Genomic DNA, 6,337 nt, shown 5'->3' with positions numbered 1-6,337 from the left:
GGAGACCTGAGAGAGGTCTACCCTGAGACTGAGTCTTTACCTCCAGTCTGGGCCACTGGAGCTGTATCCGCAAGGGTTTGATTCCCATCTATCCCACTTCCAAAATCGGGAAAACTCCTTGCCCCAGTTCTGGGAGTGACATTTCAAGCCTCTTTCCATAGGATGTTAAGGAAAAACCCAAATGACCTTTTTGGCCAAAGCAATAGTATAGCCATTTCAGTTTTCTTACATGTGAATATACTCCTATACTTTTAAATATATTTATATCTTTGAATCTAAAGTGTGTCTCCTGCACATTATAGTTATATCATCTTTTAAAAAAATATTTATTTGGCTGTGCCAGGTTATAGCTGGAACACTTGAGATCTTCTATCTTCCTTGAGGCATTTGTGATCCTCAGTTGTGGTATGCGGGATTTTCTTTTTTCAGTTGAGGCATGTGAACTCTTAGTTAAGGCAGGTGGGATTTGGTTCCCTGATCAAGGATGGAACCTGGGCACCCTGCACTGGGAGCTGGGAGTCTTAGCCAGTGGACCATAAGGGAAATCCCATTATATTATCTTTTAATCAATTCTATTGATTTCTCTGCTCATCTCCATTTTGATTTGTTTAATCCATTCACATTTAACTATATTTATATAGCTGGATTTTGTAAGGCCTCCTCAGACAACCATTTTGCCTTTTTGCACTTCTCTTTCTTGACAACGGCCTTGAAAACTCAGCAGTGGCCACAGGACTGGAAAAGGTCAGTTTTCATTCCAATCCTAAAGAAAGGCAATGCCAAAGAATGCTCAAACTACCGCACAATTGCACTCATCTCACACACTAGCAAAGTAATGCTCAAAACTCTCCAAGCCAGGCTTCAACAGTACGTGAACAGTGAACTTCCAGATGTTCAAGTTGGATTTAGAAAAGGCAGAGGAACCAGGGATCCAATTGCCAACATCTGTTGGATCATCAAAAAAGCAAGAGAGTTCCAGAAAAACATCTACTCCTGCTTTATTGACTACTCCAAAGCCTTTGACTGTGTGGATCACAGCAAACTGGAAAATTCTGAAAGAGATAGGAATACCAGACCACCTGACCTGCCTCTTGAGAAATCTGTACGAAGGTCAGGAAGCAACAGTTAGAACTGGACATGGAACAACAGACTGGTTCCAAATAGGAAAAGGAGTACGTCAAGGCTGTATATTGTCTCCCTGCTTATTTAACTTATATGCAGAGTACATCATATACACTGGGCTGGATGAAGCACAAGCTGGAATCAAGATTGTGGGGAGAAATATCAATAACCTCAGATATGCAGATACCACCACCCTTTTGGCAGAAAGCAAATAAGAATTAAAGAGCCTCTTGTTGAAAGTGAAAGAGGAGAGTGAAAAAGTTGGCTTAAAGCTCAACATTCAGAAAACTAAGATCATGGCATCTGGTCCCATCAGTTCAGTTCAGTCACTCAGTCGTGTCTGACTCTTTGCAACCCTATGAACCACAGCACGCCAGGCCTCCTTTCCATCACCAACTCCCGGAGTCCACCCAAACCCATGTCCATTGAGTCAGTGATGCCATCCAACCATCTCATCCTCTGTTGTCCTCTTCTCCTCCTGCCTTCAATCTTTCCCAGCATCAGGGTCTTTTCAAATGAGTCAACTCTTCACATCAGGTGGCCAAAATATTGGAGTTTCAGCTTCAACATCAGTCCTTCTAATGAACACCCAGGACTGATCTCCTTTAGGATGGACTGGTTGGATCTCCTTGCAGTCCAAGGGACTCTCAGGAGTCTTCTCCAACACCACAGTTCAAAAGCATCAATTCTTCTGCGCTCAGCTTTCTTCACAGTCCAACTTTCACATCCATACATGACCACTGGAAAAACCATAGCCTTGACTAGATGGACCTCTGTTGACAAAGTAATGTCTCTGCTTTTTAATATGCTGTCTAGGTTGTCTGGTCCCATCACTTCATGGCAAATAGATGGGGAAACATTGGAAACAGGGGCAGACTTTACTTTTGGGGGGCTCCAAAATCACTGCAGATGGTGACAGCAGCCATGAAATTAAAAGATTCTTATTCCTTGGAAGAAAAGTTATGACCAACCTAAATAGCATATTGAAAAGCAGAGACATTACTTTGCCAACAAAGGTCCATCTAGTCAAAGTTATGGTTTTTCCAGTAGTCATGTATGGATGTGAGAGTTGGACTATAACAAAAGCTGAGCACCAAAGACTTGATGCTTTTGAACTGTGGTATTGGAGGAGACTCTTGAGAGTGCCTTGGACTGCAAGGAGATCCAACCAGATCCAAATGTAAAGAGATCCATCCAAAGGAAATCAGTCCTGAATATTCATTGGAAGGACTGATGCTGAAGCTGAAACTCCAATTCTTTGGCTCCATGATGCAAAAGACTGACTCACTTGAAAAGACCCTGATGCTAGGAAAGATTGAAGGCAGGAGGAGAAGGTGATGACAGAGGATGAGATGGTTGGATGGCATCACTGCCTCAATGGACATGAGTCTGAGTAAACTCCAGGAGTTGGTATTGGACAGGGACACCTGGCGTGCTGCAGTCCATGGGGTCACAAAGAATGAGACATGACTCAGCGATTGAACTGACCTGATATAGCTGGATTTATGTCTGCCATTTTATTTTTCTTCTATATTTTCATGTCTGATTTAGTTCTCTGTTCCTCCTTTATGGCTTTAATTTGCATTAAATGAATATTTTCTATTGTAGCATTTTCATTTCTTTAGTGTTGCTCTAGGGTTTACCATATATATTTTATCAAAATAAGCTTCAGATTTACACTAGCTCAATTCAGTGACATATAAAAATGTTATACCTATTAAGCTCTAATCCTTTTCTTTCTTTTTGCAGTGTTATTGTCATACATATTACTTCTACTTATGTTACAAATTCAACAATACATTCTTATAATTATTACTTTACCATCTGTTGTCATTTCCTTAGCCAAATGGACCTTTGCCCCCACTTACCTCCTTTGTGCTTTTATTAGCAAATGTAATATACATATATTTCATGTCTACATGTTAAACCCCCAATAAGCCCAATATCACATTATCTAAATATTATTCCATGTTTTTTTAAATTAGTTATGACAATAAAGGAGAAAAATAGGCAATAAGCATTTATGTTTTTTTAATCTTTATGTAATTAATTTTACCAGTGTTCTTTGCTTTTTCTTGTGGATTCAGATTACCATCTGTGGTCACTCAGTTTCAATCTGAAGAATCTCTTGTAAAGCAAATCTGCTAGCAAAATTTCTTTCAGTTTTTGTTTATTTGGAACAGTCTTGTATTCACTTCCATTTTTGAAAGATAGATTTGCTAGATATAGAACCCTTGGTTGACAGTTTTTCTCTCCTCCGAGTACTTTGAATATGTCATCTCACTGTCTTCTAGATTCCATTGTTTCTGCTGAGAAGCCATCTATTAATCTTACCAGGGTTCTCTTGTAAGTGATGTTATTTTGCTGTTTGCTGCTTTCAAGATTTTGTCTTTTGTCTTTGAGCATTTTTTCCCTATGATGTGTCTATTTGTGACTCTGAATTTGTACCACATGGAGTTCATTGGGCTTCCTAGATGTGGATATTATTATTTTTCAACCAATTTGATGAGGGTTTTTTAAAATTATTTTTTGAAATATTTTTCTTCTCCATTTTTTCTCTCTTCTCCTGCTACTACCAATTTTAATCAGAGTATTTTGGAAATTAAAAGATGAGGGAATACTTAACCAGCTCATTCTGTGAGGCTAGAGCTACTCTGATACCAAAACTAAGATATTACAAGAAAAGTAAACTGTGGACAAAAGTAAACTGTTCCTCTCAGGAACATACATACCAAAATTCTTAACAAAATACAGCAATTCATGCCCAATGATATAGAGAAAAGAAAATGCATCCAAAGTAAACTTTGTTCCTCCCAGGAGTTCAAGGTTGGCTTAATGTTTGAAAATAAATTAATGTAATTTATCACATTAGTAGATATTTTCACTGCACAATCCTCTCAATAGATGCAGATAAAATTCAACATTCATTTACCATAAAAGTTCTCAAAAACTAGGAACAAAGGGGAAAATCCTCAACCTAAAAAAGGACAGAAAACACCAACGTTAACATTATACTTACCTTTGTGAAATACTGAATGCTTCTCCCCCTAGATCAATAATGTTTGCTCTCACCCAGTATCTTTATTGCATTTGAGGACTTAAACAATGCAATAGGGAAAAAATACAGATTGGGAACAAAGAAAAGTATTTTTATTTTTTATTTTATCATACATACACACACAAATAGCTATTAGCTCTAGTAAGTGAGTTCAGCAAGTTGCAAGATATAAAGTTACTATGGGAAAATCAACTGCATTTCTATATACTAGCACATAGCCACTGTGAATTACAATTCTTAAATACCATAAAACTATAAAGAGATATATATAAGAAAATGTGCACAAGACCAGTATGCTGAAAAATATACATGTTGCTTAGAGAAAACTGAAATAGAGATATCATGTTCATGGATTCAAAGATGCAATATTAAGATGTTAATTCTCTCCAAACTTATCTATATACTGAACACAATCCCAGATGAGATCTTAGCAGCTGTGGGGTTTTTTGGAGGGCTGTTTGTCTTACTTTGAGGTAGGAAATAAGCTGATTCTAAAATTTATACAGAAATTCAATAACTTAAAATAGTCAAAACTACTTAAATATTGGAAAAAGAACAAAGTTGGAGGCAGTTCAAATTCAAACCATATCATACCCTTCAGAGTAGCTAAAGTTAAAAATATTGGCCAAGATGTAGAGAAACTAGAATTCTTATACATTTCTTGTGGAAATGTAACTTTGTAAAACCAATTTGCCAAAAGTTTGACTTGATTAAAGTTGACCATAAGCCTTCTTTATTGCCACAGTAATGCTATATAACAGACTACCCCAATCTCAGTGACTTAGGACAACAGCATTAATTCTCATACTCACCAATCTTTGGGATGTCTTTTCTGTGTGTGTGCTCAGCTGTGTCCAACTCTTCATGACCCCATGCACTGTAGTCCGCAAGGCTCCTCTGTCCATGGGATTTTCCAAGCAAGAATACTGGAGTGGATTGCCATTTTCTCCTCCAGGGTATCTTCCTCACCAACCCAGGGATCGAACCCACATCTCCTGCATCTCCTGCACTGGCAGGCAGATTCTTTACTACTCTGCTATCTGGAAAGCTTGGGCTGTCTAGTTCAGTTCAGTCACTCAGTTGTGTCCAACTCTTTGTGACCCCATGGACTGCAGCACCTCCCTGTCTATCACCAACTCCTAGGGCTTGTTCAAACTCGCATCCATCCAGTCAGTGATGCCATCCAACCATCTCATCCTCTGTCATCCCCTTCTCCTGCCTTCAATCTTTCCCAGCATTAGAGTCTTTTCTGATGAGTCAGTTCTTCACATCAGGGGGTCAAAGTGTTGCAGTTTCAGCTTCAGCATCAGTCTTTCCAGTGAATATTCAGGATTGATTTCTTTTAGGATGGACTGGTTTCATCTCCTTGCAGTCCAAGGGACTCTAAAGAGTCTTCTCCAACACCACAGTTCGAAAGCATGTGGGATGTCTATGGTTGTGATAATTAAGATGGGTTTGGCCTACAGGTTGAATTCACATCTGCTCCATAAGTGCTTGTTTTGAGTGCCCAGAATGAAGGGGCAACAGCAGCAAGAGACTTCAATCTCCTCACGTGCATCACCTATACTCAGGAGCCAAATCAAACTAGGCAAGCACACTTAAGACTCCTGCATATGTCATGTCTGCGGATATCCTATCAATCAAATGAATCCATATGACCAAGAACAATATAAATGGGTAGAAAAGTAAACCTTACCAACAGTAGAAGAGGGAAAGGGAAAGTTATCTGCTGAAGCAAAAATCCAAATTATCATGTCCAGCATCTCCAGCATGTTATATACCCAGCATAAATGAGGCCCGTGTGTACCAGACATGAATAAGAAAGTTCAAGCAGTACTATTCATAATAGCCAAGAACTGGAAACAATGAAAACGTCTATCTACATATCAAAGAAAATGTACTACATCCAGACATACATATATAGCAATGAAAATGAAAAATTGTACACAAAAACATAAGTTCCACCATGTTACTCCAAAGAAACCAAGCACTAAACCATTCAATTTATATAAAATTCAAACCACAAGCAAAACTAAATGATAAAGTTCAGGGGTTGCATATTTATGCAGTGAATCTACTAAGAAAGGAAAGAAGAGATTACCATGGAAATTATATTGCTTGTTAGGTTTGATGGTAGGTAAGAGGAGTGGGTGGGCT

This window comes from Ovis aries, chromosome 13 (assembly GCF_016772045.2).
Source record: "Ovis aries strain OAR_USU_Benz2616 breed Rambouillet chromosome 13, ARS-UI_Ramb_v3.0, whole genome shotgun sequence".
NCBI lineage: Eukaryota > Metazoa > Chordata > Mammalia > Artiodactyla > Bovidae > Ovis > Ovis aries.
This window is presented reverse-complemented; position numbering follows the sequence as displayed.